The 14,071-nt window shown below is 39.0% G+C and overlaps 1 long non-coding RNA gene across 3 annotated transcripts in view; it reads left to right on the forward strand.

Moving 5' to 3' along the window:
* The window catches only part of LOC134417683 (uncharacterized), a 33,680-nt gene that overhangs the window by 10,484 nt on the left and 9,125 nt on the right, over positions 1-14,071 (forward strand). The window contains exon 3 of one of the 3 annotated variants that reach the window (XR_010027614.1): positions 2,661-4,645. The exons of the other annotated variants lie outside the window; for them this stretch is intronic. This is a non-coding gene — a long non-coding RNA (uncharacterized LOC134417683). The remainder of the gene's footprint in view (positions 1-2,660; positions 4,646-14,071) is intronic. 3 annotated transcript variants of the gene reach the window in all.

The raw sequence follows: 14,071 nt of genomic DNA on the forward strand, positions 1-14,071 counted from the left end.
TCGTGCACATTGAAATATCACAGCTTTCTAGGTGTTTTGAAAGTGGTGTCCTGTTTGATGGAGTTTTGTCCATTGCCACACCATAGTACTGTGCACTGGATGTTATGAACAAATTTTAAAATAGCTAAAGCAAAGCCACTGATCACCTAATTGGTTTGTTACTGCCTTAGTAAAGCTTGCTGATCTTTAATATGGAGTAGCTGTAAATATTAACACCCACAGCTTTGTAAATGCAAATAAAGTTATGGGAAGTTTAACATGTGGAAAGGAAGTAGTAAACAGGCATGTGCAGAAGCCTGGGTGTGTCAGGGGTAGAGGCCACTGCAGGCCAGCTATCTTGGGTGGCACATTTGGAGCACAAACTATCAAACACAGCACTGTACCAGCCTGCTTGTGCACTGTTCTTTGTGCTGGTGCCCCCACCTATCAGCCAGAGAGCAGGAGCTCCTAAAGTCACAGCTTCCAGCATTACTTCCAAGACATGAACTCACGTACCTAAAGGAGGTTTGTATATACATGTATATCTGTTGGAACTGCAGTCCAGGAGTTGAGTGTCGTTTCTCAGAAAATGCTGGATCATCTCTTAAAACTGGAGTACTAGTGTTCTGTGTAATGTCTTATGGATGTTTAAAAGTAGTGAGGATTTAAGTACTGATTAAGCAGTTTGCTTTATCATCCTTCATTCATGTCAAAATTAGTTAGACAAAACTGCTGCCAATTCACTACTCAAAGATGGTAAGTAAAGATACTTGCAAAGAAGCTCACCAGTTGAGCTCATGTTCTACAGCAATGTTGCTAATTAACTTTTAGTAAGAGTTTACAACTTTAAAGTACTTCATATATATCTTGATCTCTAAAAAATGAGTTTTAAGCATTTTTGTAAAGATGGAAGAGAAAAATAGATTGTTAACATTTTTTGGTCTGGAAATAAGATAGAAAGCACAGTTTGAATGTATATACATTAGTAGTGTTTGATCCCAGAGTTTAGCCATACTGAGCTCTTTCTCATATACTCCATGATGAACCACTTAGACAAGAAATAAGGGTGTGCAGAGAGGAGATGGCAGAACTGCAAGCAGGCAGTAATTGTGTTACTCCTTTGCACGTCAGTCACTTGTGAAAGTACACTGTAATTTCACTAGAACTTACCAGTGTTTTGCACATTGTTATATTGGTTTAAAAACATAAAAGCATTTTATACTTTTCAGTTGTTATTTAACTTACAGACATGAGCAATAAAGTTTTTTTATTTGAACTTCTGCCTGATTGTAATGAAAGAAGAAGTACAAACTCTGCAAACAGATTTTATAGAAGTATGAAAACAGAGCCAGCAGTTTACACAATCTACAGAAATGACAAGTCATTACCACAAACTAGCTACTACAGGAAGTAACTCTTGAGTTATGTGCCAGATTATGTATTAACTTGAGACTCTGCATACATAAATTATTTGGGGACAAATATTCCATGTTCTTTAAGAGCCCCTTAAACCTCTGGGGAAGAAAAATCCTGGCAGACAACTCCTAACTCTTTTATTGGACAATTTTTGATATAAAAGCTCACATCTCAAAATATGGAATGTAATGTAACTAAGGAGGTAGTTGTTTCGTGGGATCACTTCTGAGACATGAAAGTATGTGTGCAGGCGTCCTCTTGACCAACATGGGTCTCTCACGGTGCTGTTTCCTTACAGGAACAACTGAGATTTTGGGTAAATCCCTGATGCTGAAAACCTGCAGATAAATAATTTAGATAATGATGTTGCTAACCTAATGCAGCAGTTGAGTTGCCAAACTAGTAGCTTATGAATTTGTAGCCTTTCTAGTCTGGGTAGCTTCTGAATGTTAGTGATAGTTTTGCCCTCCAGCAAAATGGCTTTCTGCAGTTATGCACTAAATTCTCAAAACTGATGGCAGGATCTGGAATCACTCCTAGTAGTTAGGTAACAAGTTGTTCCACAATTTCTTAATAGCCTAAACTAGGTGCTGCCTCCAAAAAGAAGCACATCGTGCATTTTTGTCCTCTGTTCCTTCCTCTTGGCATTAGCATTTCACACACCTGTACTGCAACATAGATGAAGATTAATTCAGCTGAAAATTTACAGGAAAAAATTGTCTTTTAAATGGACTTGCAACCACTGTGTAAAGGGCAGCATCAGTGCAAGAGAATGTAGAAATAAGAATCAGAGAAAGACAGGAGTCCTTCTTCCTCTAGTCCTCCTTCAAAGGCTCCAGCATCCACACTAATCAGATAACAACAGGACAGAATGCTGTCCCCCTTGTTATCACTGGTGAAAGAGTGGAAGAAATCTGAAGTCAAGGCAGTTAGGTGCTGCTGGCACTTCCTTGTTGCTCTTTAAAAGGATGATAAAGTGATGACTCTTTTGATAAATATTTCCTCTAGTTTGCTTAGCCCAGTTGTCACAGGCATTTTGAAAGGAGTGCACCTGGCTGAATTGTTAACTGTGCTCTTATTTCTTTTTCAGGAGGGTTGGGGTACAACTGTCATCTTGTGGTGTTTTTAAGAAAACAGAAATAGAAAACTAACTTTCATTTTATATGTAGCATGTCCGTGTGGGATGGACAGAGATGATACAAAAATGAGTTAGGAAAGGTTTTTTGGCTGATAACAACAGTGTTATATTTTCCTTCTGTTGCCAGCTTTGGGTCTGTTTGCCCCCAAACTTTGTGCTGCATCCAAAGACCTAAAATTTGGAGTCTGCAGGCCTTGGAGATGGAGAGAAGTTGAGCATAGAGTCTGCTGAGTATTTTCAAGACTGAGATTTGGAAAGAAGTTTCTCTCATCCACTTATGAAGAATCTAATATAGGACCTTTTGGAACATGGCACATCTATATTTAGAATTTTTTTTTTACCTATATCCTTTTTTCCCCCCTTTATTTTTATATGGACAAGTTTTAAAATAATTGCATATATGAAATAAATTCCACATCTAAAGTCTTGCAAATAAGGGATGTTGTAGGAGTGGTATGCTTCCTACATGTTTTCATATAGATGAGAGGGACAGAGGACATGATATCATAGGCTTTATTTTGGTAAGATTAGTGTTTTCAGTCAATATTAAACCTGAATACTGAAGTACCAAAACACTGCCTTGTCTGCTGCTGCCCTCCCATAGACCTATCAGTTTTAGCTCTCTGTACTTCTCATCCATTTTAGAGTTCTTTCCATCTTCCACTTCCTTGGCCTCTTTTCAGTAGCACTTTGCCACTGGAGCTACAGAATATCTATCTGGAGATTCATGACACCCCCGTAAATGTGGAGAGGAGAAGCAAAGTGCAGTTAATCCCAGATTTAATTTTATGTTGCAAACAGTAAAGTTAAGCAACTGAAAAAGAAGTACAGACTTTTAACTGTTGATTTTCAATTAGAATTCCTTCCCTTCCCCATGCAATTATATCAAATCCATGCTGTACTTTAGGAAAATGGGAATAAAGAGAGATAGCTCTTCTAACAGCTCACAGTAGAATTTTTACCATTCCAGTGATGCAGAAGGGTTTGTCTGGAGCCCAGAATAGTGCAGCAACAACATCCTCACACCTCCTCTGTCTTCAACAGCTAATGGCTCAGTTTTTGCAGAATAGTGCAATGGCTAATCCTGTGTAAGAGTCCCAGTACGTGTGTGACTAAATTTCTTGAAAGCCTTGGAAGGCTCCAGAAGGACAAGTCAAATGCTTCTGCATATGAATGAAAAGATATGTGCAATTTAGACCTTGAGACAAGCTCAGAGTAGTCAAGCTCAGAGTAGTCAAAGTTAAGTAAATTAATGTTATTCAGTGAAAAACCTTAAGACATAAAAAAGAATCTGCATTTATTATGTGAGTAAAGCAGAGGATATGGGAAGTCAGGAATGGAAATGAAGAAACAGGATAACTTATATTTCCCTCTTTTAAAAGCAAAATGTCATATTTTAGGTAAAAGTCCATACTTTTCTAGCCCAGCTGTTGTGCTTCACATGAAACTGAGAAATACTATATAAAGCGCTTGCTGTTATGATAGGATTTCTCTCTTGTTTTACTGCAGTTCCCTTCTAAACCAGGGCCTAGTTCTGCAATTCATCTATAATAAAAGGAGCCAGGTGCTTCAGAACTGCCAAGACTGAACTGGGAGGGCAGCATCACAATTTTTCTTTAACTGTAGTCATTGGTGTTTCACATACAGTTAACATCCACTAAAGTTTTTAATTTCACTGAAGATCCTTCAAATAATTTTGATTTTTTTTTCCAAATAGCAATTTGAAGTTTTATTTGTCTTAAGTGGTAGAAGAAAAATCAAGACCAGCTAATTATTAAAAATGGAGATACTAAACATGACTTTTCAACTGATACCAAACTAATTTTCACACAGAGTATTTTTCTATTTCAAGAGAACTTTCCTGTAATCTAAAAAAATAACTGCATATTTGTGAAATCTTCAATAACATTATGGGATTTTTAATGTATAAAGTTGTGCATGGAGGTAACTGAAAGACCTTTGCTTAAGAATGTAAATGCTTCCTGGCAGAGACTCTGTCACCTTCAGGATTAACAATTTCCCATTACTCAAGCTCAGAGACGTTTCCCTTTTTTGTGTAGGATATGATTTAAGGAGCGCCCCACACAAGTTTCTCTTGGGGACAGTGCTGAGGTGAGTATCAGACAGGAAAAGAGTTGTTTTCTGTTTATTAGACATTCAAGATACGGATTTGCCTCTACAAGTTTTCTCCAAAGGCAACTTTTCACTCAGCCTGGCTAAAAAGTCTGGGTCCTGCCATCTCCAGTGCAAACCAAGAGCCTTAACTGCTCAGAAGGTCATGTATTTCTGATAAATGTTTAGTTCATCATTATTTTAGAACAAGAAGAGTTTAGGAGCTTGAACAGCAGAATTACAGACTTAGAAAGTTATGTAGACATCATTAAATTCAGAATTCTATGGCCACATTAAATAGCAGGAGCTGTGAACTGACAAAACTCTTCATTGCGGAATCAATATGGGGCCATTTTCCTAAGGTGTCTTCCTGAAGGAAGCAGCTCTAATTCTCACTATGTCAAGACTTCTTGGGCACGTGAAATTATAAAGGAAGCTCATTGGAAGTGAAATATGCCAACAGGGAGTCATATCCACTGCTGCTGCATCTGGTAAAAGCCTATGTGAAGTGACTGCAAATGTGCCAGCATTGGCACTGGTGAGCCTTGGTGTGCTGTGTGTTCCACGCTGGTGAGTGGATAGGACTCAGTATGAGGAAGGCTGCTCTACTCATCTCCAGAGCTAGCACCAACAACCTGAGAATGTCCCCTTAGTCTCCTTGTCCACTCCTAGCCTCAGTAGAGGCGATGAAGGTAGCACCTGTCACAAGGGGCCTTGGCACCACATTTCTAACCTCCTTATCACATTTATCCTTGAGATATGTTACTAGCCCTTTGCATCAGAGCCACACTATTCCTCAGCACTACAGCTGTGGTAAAGGAGCCTTCTCCCCAAGATTCCCTGTGACAGGTGATAAGGGTATTCAGTTTTTGGAGGTGAAGTGAGATCTCTGCTGTCAAAACAGTGAAAGTGCAACTCCTTATTCTATGGAACACCAGGTTCTAAAGATGTCGGCGCTTGAAACATGGTTTAAGTGCAGAAAATTCAATGACAATTTCCTGACATAGGTGATTTGTGAGGTAACTAGAGGAGATGCCCTGGCTGGAATTACTTATTACTCATGAACAATCTGTCTGAGAGTGTAGAGGTTGAAGGCAGCTTTGGCTGCAACTCTGAGTTTTTATAGTTTAAAATCCTGAGATAAAGAAGAAAACTAATACAATTACCAGTCTTTACTTCCAAAGGGCAAATTTCAGCTTGTTTGGGAATCTGTTGGACAGGATCACATGAGAAGCAATCAGGTGCCCTGGCACAGCTAGTTGAACTTCAAGAACAACCTTCTCAAAACACAGAACTGGTCCCTTCCAAGTCAAGAAAGGTAAGCAAAGGTGATGCAAGGCTGGTATGGATGAACAGAGCACTCTAGACTGACTGCAAATACAAAATCTAGCCAGTGGCAGCGTGAGTGTGCTACCCATCTACTTCACTGTGGTGAGAGGAGAGGTCCATGGTGAGAAGAAGCAAGTGTCATACCCATCATACCCAAGAAGGCTGAGAAAGAGGATCCAGGGAACTACAGGCTAAGAACTCTAACCTCTTCCAGTCACCTGGAAGATATTGCCTCCTGGAAACCATTTCTGAGCTTATGAACTGCAAGAAGGTGATTAAAAATAGGCAGCATGAATTTACCATGGGCAAATTGCCACTGATGAACCTGATTGATTGATCATTGTGAAGTGGACTGATTCCATGGATGAGGGAAGAGTTGTGAATGTTGTTTACCTTGCCTTTAGCAGAGCTTTTCCCAAAGTCTTTGATAGTAACCTACCAGTCAAAATATGGACAGAATAAACAGATTATAAAGTGGATGGAAAACTGGTTGAAATTCCAGGCCAGACAGGTTGTGAGTGGCAGTATAAAGTCCATCCCACAGCTGGTTGCTAGTGGCAGTCCTCCTCAGGGACAGATTCTGGGGTAAGTGCAGTTTGGTGTCTTCACTGCTAATGATCTGATCTAATGGGGGAGCTTGCACTATCAGCAGATTCATGGATCATACTAGCCTTCAGGGAAGGAGTTGATATGCCAGAGGGCAGGGCTGTTGCTTAGAGGGACCAAGACAACCTGGCAGAATGCATTTCCAGGAGTCTCACCAAGCTCAGCAAAGACAGGTGAGATTTCTTGCACATGCTGGAGATGAACTGACTGAAGAGCAGCTTTGTAGAAAGGGACCTGTGGTACTGGTGGACACGATGAGCACAAGTTGGCAGTTGGGGCAAACAAGGTCAGCCTCATCCCACATTGTATTAGCAAGCTGTAACCAGCAGGTCTAGGGAAGTAATTGTTCCCTCTCTCTGGTGCTTGTGAGACTGCTTCTGGAGTACAGTTTTTGCTGCCCAGCACAAGAGACTGACACATGGTTTTGAGTGCAGCAGAGTCACTAAGATCACACAGGCTGAAGCACATGTGTATGAGCCTAGTGTGGTAGGGTGAGTAGAGGAAAGGGATCCAAACTCATCTTGGAGATGTATGGTGACAGGAGGAGAGCTAATGGACATAAGTCGCAATACAGGAAATTCTCCCTGTAAGGAAAAACATTTTCACTGTTAGTATAATCAAATGCTGGAATGGACTTTAAGTCAATATTGTGGAATCTCAGACCTTGAAGAAATTCAAAACTTGACTAGTCAAGTTGCTTTAGTACAAGATGCTTTGAATGGGAAGTTGAACTAGCAGACCTCCAGGGATCACTTTCAACTTGTCCATCAGAGAAGAGGAGCAAAAACCAGCAAATGGCAGTAATTTATCACTGCAGACCTGCTCGAACCCTTACTGTCAGAGAGCTCCAGTGCCAAAGATGAGTCACCTACACATTTCAACACTTAAACATGGCAGCTGAGTTTTCCTTTGAGAACTGCAAGTTTCAATGAAGAGCCCTAAGGTCTGAATATCTTTTTGAATCTGGTTCTTAATAGTCAATTTAAAGTAGAATGGATGTGTTTTCAAAGACTGCAGGCTTCTCTCCTGAAGACATGAAAGACATAAGAGGATGATTGAACAGGATTGCTTTGAGGGACGTTTTCTTTCCTGTTGTCCTAAAATGAAATTGGAGGTTGTAGGAAGTGGCAGATGTTTTGGAGAGGCCCTATTGTTTTCAGGACTTTAAATTGTTTTCCTTTGTGAGTTTCCTATCTGCTAATAGTGAATGCATACTTGTAGCTAGTGTACATGGTTACATTTGGCCCCTTTTTGGAGTTAGATGATAATTGTTTTCTAACTGGTGCTAATTTCCATTTTCAGACACTCTACTTAACTTCAGCATTAGCAAAACTATATGAGAAGGTGGTGTTGCTGTATTCTGTGCTGTGCAGGGCAGTAAATATAGGTATGCATTGCAGGAATAATTGTATAGGTTGAAAAGCTAATATACATTAGGACTTCGTTAAAAAGTATGCACATTCAAAAGTATGCACTTTTTTTCCCAAGCACACATAGTGCTTGGGAAAAAAAGTCATTATCTCTTCATGACTGATCAAATTCTATACGTTTTATGAGAAAATTTTTGTCACTAAAAATTAATAAACATGATACATATTTAGTGGACTATATGATTTTTCCTTCTTCTAGTAAAATGATTCCCAGTTTTGCAGCAGCTTCCACAGGTGTAGGTAACAGGATAAGTGAGTGGATAATCGTAATCTTTATATTTAAGAAAAAAATCCTCCTTATTTTTAACGTTTGGTAACTTGAAGATGTTTCTTGTATTTTGTCTTAAATACAGCATTTCATCATTAGTTTGATGCCTCTTTCTCTATGATAAAACAGTTAGAATATAGACCTTCTTCCTTTCCTCAGTGGTTTGTTAACAAATCAACATGCTGGCTTATATTTTATTAGAATTGTGGGGAAGGGGAAATGAGATTTGCCAAATGGGGAAGGAAAAAATATTTATCAGATTTCAACCCTTGGATTAAATTAGATCATGGTCTGTAAGAAAAATTATGTGGCTCTTCAGTTTTGTTTTAGCTGAGGTTCTGTGATCCAAAAACATGCTATATTCAGTGCATATACTAAAAGCATCATTCACATGCTGGTCACAAGAACATGGTTCTATTAAAAAAGTTGTCACTTATAAGTCTTTTTCCCTGTAGTTCAGAAAATAATTTCTATTTGAATAGCTTTGAAATTTCAAGATCAGAATATTTTTATAAGCAATAGTTTAAAGCCTGTGATATAATCTGAAAACTATCAAACATACGATCTTCCTAATGTGCCAGCACTTTGATTACATAAAAATACTTTGTTGATTTTTAGTGAATATTCATGAATGGTGTATATATGGTTGGTATGCATATGCACAGTATAAAATCACATTGTAAAAACACATCTTCATACTTATGGAAAAATTTAAAAATAAACCATTCCTTTCTACCTCATTTTTGCCCCTCATTTTTAATTAATGCCTACTTAATGACTATCTATATTATCTCAGTATAATTTCTGCTCTGGTGATGTCTCTGTAGAATCATTGATATTTCCTCTAAAATGAGAACTGGAAAACAGTCTATATTAGCTGCTAGTTTACTTGATCATGTCCTGGAATATCCCTAGCCTTCAGGCAAACTCATTGAATTTCTCTCCTGTTTTAGAGTGTGTAGAGGCAGCTGATAGGCTTGAAGTCATGGTCAATGGGGATCTAGTCAAAACAGTCAATATTATCCATAAAGTGAGTCAACTCATTTTAAAACAGGCATCTACTTTTAGTCAGATGAATCAGTCTCTAAACTTCATTGATGTAGATATGTCAAGGTGGATGAGATGGATCCCACCCTCACATTCCCTTGATATTTCTCCTCACTTGTTTGAGAGTGAATTGAAGCACTTAACAAGAATTTTGCAATGCAGTTTGCATTGCATTTGCAATTGGGACAACAACTCTCAGCCTTGCTGAGTTAACTGTAAGTTACCAGCTTGGCAACGCCAGCTGTGTATGGGGACTCTACTACGTATGAACTGGTCATGGTCGATATGTGAGTCAGTGGTGCATTCAGCATTTAAATGCAATAAGTGCCTTTGGTGTTCTTACTGAAAAATGGCTCTAATGAGAGCCATATTTACACTTTAGCAAGCTTGCTTTCAGATAGCTCCAGAACTTTTAGATTGAGTTGGCTGACAGATTCTAAACAATTTTCCAAGTGTACCAAATCCATATCGGGTACATATTCTGACTGCAGGTTATTATATAATGCATGCTAAGTTCCCTCTGTGAATTTGTTTACTGGCATGTGAACAGAGGAACAACCTCATCTTCTTATTCTGGACCTCCTAGCACTATGCTCCTTCTCAGGAGCAGAGAGGAACTTGAAAAGATTGGGTTGAAGCTGCAAACATACATTAGATAAAGGAGAGAGAAGAAAGATAGTTCTGATGAATCAACAGGTACAGGAAAGGGGAGAATGCTCCTGAACTTCTAAGCCATGTTGTTTTCTCCAAACATTGTGCCATTTTCTCTGTCCCTCCTATCAGTTGGTTGTTTGTATAATGCCCAATTCCACGTTTCCTTTAGCAGGTTGTTGGCAGGTAGGTGAAAATGACAAAAGAGTGGATGGCCCAAAGCAGTGGTGAGCAATTGTAGGTCCTTACAGCAACCACTAGCACCATGTTTTGGCACAGATGGAGTGGCCCTTGAAGGCTTTATCTTGCTGATGAAGATTAGAGAATAAATTAGCAGAAGCATTAAATGTAATTAATTGATATCCTGTTTGGTTGTCTGGTTTTTTAAAATCATCTCAAGTAGCATGAATTGGGATGGGAGCTCTTCTTTCCTCTGGAGTTGTGTCAACAGGCAGGTCATGATAGGAATGCTTCCACCCCCACTTTATGGCTGAAGTGCTGGAGACATGCTGTGTTATTTGTTCCTCTGCCCTGCATCACACTGCGTAATTCTGGATGCCCTTTGCCTGGAGCAAGTCACAGCCCAGCTCAAGGTTCAGAGGCTTCCTTAGCAGTGTGGGAGGAGAAGTGGGAGTGGATTCCACAGAAACCTCTGATCAGGAAGCTGCCCAAGCAAGCTGGTGGGGAATGGCTGCATTCCAGGGGAGTTTCCTACTTGCTGTGCCACTGGGGCATGCTGAGGAGCATATCCTGGCCTGTGCCAAGTGCTCCTGTCTTCAGCTGCCTTTTTCCAAGCTCTTGATGGAGGGGTTGTGCAGCCTGCAGGTGAGGCAGGGTGGGAGCTTCCTGTAATGGGAATCTCATTTAGGCCTAAGACGTGAGCTAGCAGATTTGAAGGGCTGTCAAGGTAATAAGGCTAAGATTCCTTGCCTTGTGGCAAAAGTGTCGGTTCATAGAAATGCAAGTAGCTACCAACAAGTGTCTCACTTGTTGGAGATGGTGAAGCTCTGCAGTACCTTTGAACCTTCCAAGAACTGGTGCCGAGTAACAAAAATCTCTTGTATCTCTGCCTTGCTCCAAACCCACAGGTTAAAGCAGGTTGTACACTTGCAGGAATATTTTTTCACTGCATGAATTCAGTAGGCTGGTTTTGCACCTGTAAGAAGCTGGTGTCCTACTTGCCTTTTCCCTGGTCTTTAACTAATTGCAATTTGAAAAACATTGTTTTATGGTGTCCTTAACATGGGCTTTATAGTAAGTAAACATTACATCCTGTTTACATGGTCACATCCAGTAAAACTCAAATATTGAAATTTCTGCAAATTCATCCCACATTTTATTTAGTTACATTATATGCATTCAATGTATTTAAAGATTAAACAATGTTAAAACAATTTGTTACAGTGGTTTAAGCAAAACTTTATGGATTCTTTGTCCACAAACTTGTCTACTTTAGAAATTTGCCCCGTTCAGTCTTAGGAAGAGATGTGAAAGAAGGAAAAAATGGTAGAAAATGTGATCTTGCTTCTTTATTGTTGGTGTGTAAATATCTTTATGGAATTAATATTATAAAGACAGAAGCTTACTTACACCAGATAATTTTATGGGTAGAACAGAACCGTTACATGCATAGGGAAAAAAGGCATACGAAGTGCCAGTGTTTCAAAAGTAAAGTGAAATTCAGATAGGAATGGTGTGGATTTTTTAAATAGTGTAACTACCAATCCTGTATCCATCTTCAAATAAGAACTCAAACATAAATATTGAAGTAATTACAGAAAGACAGTCGGTAGTGTAGTCTGTTTGTGTAGACGTGAGACCAAAGTAACTTAGCAGCTTTATCTACCTCTAGAAACTTTGACTATATGTCCAGTTGAGACCTATTAAAAGGAGAAAAATTTCATAGTGAACAAGGTCTGTTTTGCTACACTGTATGTGGAGACACCACGTCTTGTAGCTGGATAAGATGGAATAGCTCGTAAGTAGTAGTCTACTCCTCTCATGTGGCCAGCTTTGGTGGTGATGAAGCTTGCATTTTCCAACAATGAATAAATCTTGAGGCTGAGACACTTTTCTGTCTTTTTCCACTGCTATGTATTTGTCTGCCACTGCCTCCTCAACTTCTGTAACTCTGCTCTAGTACCTGTCCTTGTGTCTTACTCCCATTCTCCTAATTTAGTTGATAAGGTTCTTCATCTGGGCTTCTGTTTAACACCTTTTTATTTAGTAAGACCTTGATCTAGGAGCTTGAGGCTCCAGTCATTTTGCCAATCACTTCGAGTTCCTCCAGTCCTTATCTCTGTTCTTACATAGCCAAGACAAGCTGATTTTCTCTCTCACTATTGTATTTATCTCTTTCTGCCTGCTCTATTCTTCAGCCTGTTTTAGCAGCTTTGTCTCTGGTCTTGCTCTGATTTATTTGTCAGGTCAGTCACTGCTTGCTCTGTAGAAAATCTTTTCATGAGATTTTACACCTCTCTCATTTGGTCTCCTGGTTCCCATCCTTCACTGATCACATTATGTACTGTATTTAAAGTGTCTAAACTCTGGCAAAGAAAAAAAGGGAGGCCAGTTGGGTACCTAATGTTGGATAGTTGGTGGCAGAAATAGCCTCCAAAGTTCCTCTATAATCACTAGGAAAGAAGGTAGATGCTTTTGAAGAGGTGGTTCATAATAGCAAGACAGCTTCTTGAAAGTAACAGTGTCTGTAGTCCTTAGTATCAAAGTTACCGGAGTAACTAGAAGCAAATGTGACAATTCCTCAGTAGGTTGAAGCAGTTTCTTAAGGCTGCTGTACTGTTCAAGTTTCATGGCACTGTTCCTGAAATCCCCAGCATTCAATGTAATTTGAAATATCAAACACATTTGAAAATAGTGATTTTATAAAATGTTGTCTGATACAGAAGTTTTTCAAATTAAACCAAATAGAAATACCACTACCCTCTTACTTATTTATGACCAAAATCCTAGAGTCACAATCATAACTCCTGACCATGGAATTGATATCATCATTGGTGACACAAGTATTCATTCCTTAGTCCTGCAGGAATGAATACATAGGCTGACCTTTTGTCTCACATAATGAATATCTTATGTAATCCTTGAGTGGATCCACCTATACACAACAGGATTTATTACTTAAACTACTATAAAAACAAAATAAAGGACAGCATGTTGAATGCAGGATCCGCATATATTTTTCTCTTGGGAGAAGAAAGAAAGAAAGGGAATAGATGTTCTCACATTCATGTCTCATTTAAAACTTTAAAATCCTTTAATACAACAGGAGATCTAAAATCTCTACACCAAGATAGGGTGTAATAAGGCATTGTTTATATAGCGCACAACTGTTGCAAGGAAACCATGCAGTCTCTTTGAGAAGTAGGGCTTAGGAAATCATGCTGCTGTTTGGAATAGCTGGTGAGGTGGGCTTATGGTAGGGGCTGTTTTGTCAGTCAACAGAACTAGTAAACTCACAGCCTAATCCAGAATCAGCCATTAAAACCTGCACCAGCTGTTTATAGTCCAGTTGCTGGCACCTCCTGCTCCTTCTTCCCCCATCTACTCCAGCTGTCATCCCTGAGGCTCATATCTGGGATAGACAGCACTGAGGGAAAGACTTCATAGGAGTTTCACTTAGTGGACACCAGAAAGCTCATAGAAATAGTGTCATGCTAATAAACTTGAATCAGAGTTTGTGTTTTCTTAGATGTTTGGTCAGTCAGGCTTAAGACACAAATCCAAAAGGAAAACAAGCTTCCTTAGATTGATTTTCAATGAATTGTGCTTTAATTAATCTAACTTTTGACTTTGGTTTTCAGCAGGACAATTACTAGAATGAGAGCTTTGGTATCCTTCTCCTGGCAGATGATTAGCTTCATTATTTAAATAATTAGATGAAATCTGGTACTAACAAATCATAATTTCGTACTGAATTTTAACACCATGTCTTGAGGAAAGAAGACAATCAACTGAAAACAGTCCAAAGGAAAGTGACAAAAAAGACAGAACTGTAAAAATTATAACGTAAAAGGAAAAAAAAAATTATCTTCATTTAGTCTGACAGAAAAGATAGAATGAAGACACTATAATACA

Source organism: Melospiza melodia, chromosome 4 (assembly GCF_035770615.1).
Source record: "Melospiza melodia melodia isolate bMelMel2 chromosome 4, bMelMel2.pri, whole genome shotgun sequence".
NCBI lineage: Eukaryota > Metazoa > Chordata > Aves > Passeriformes > Passerellidae > Melospiza > Melospiza melodia.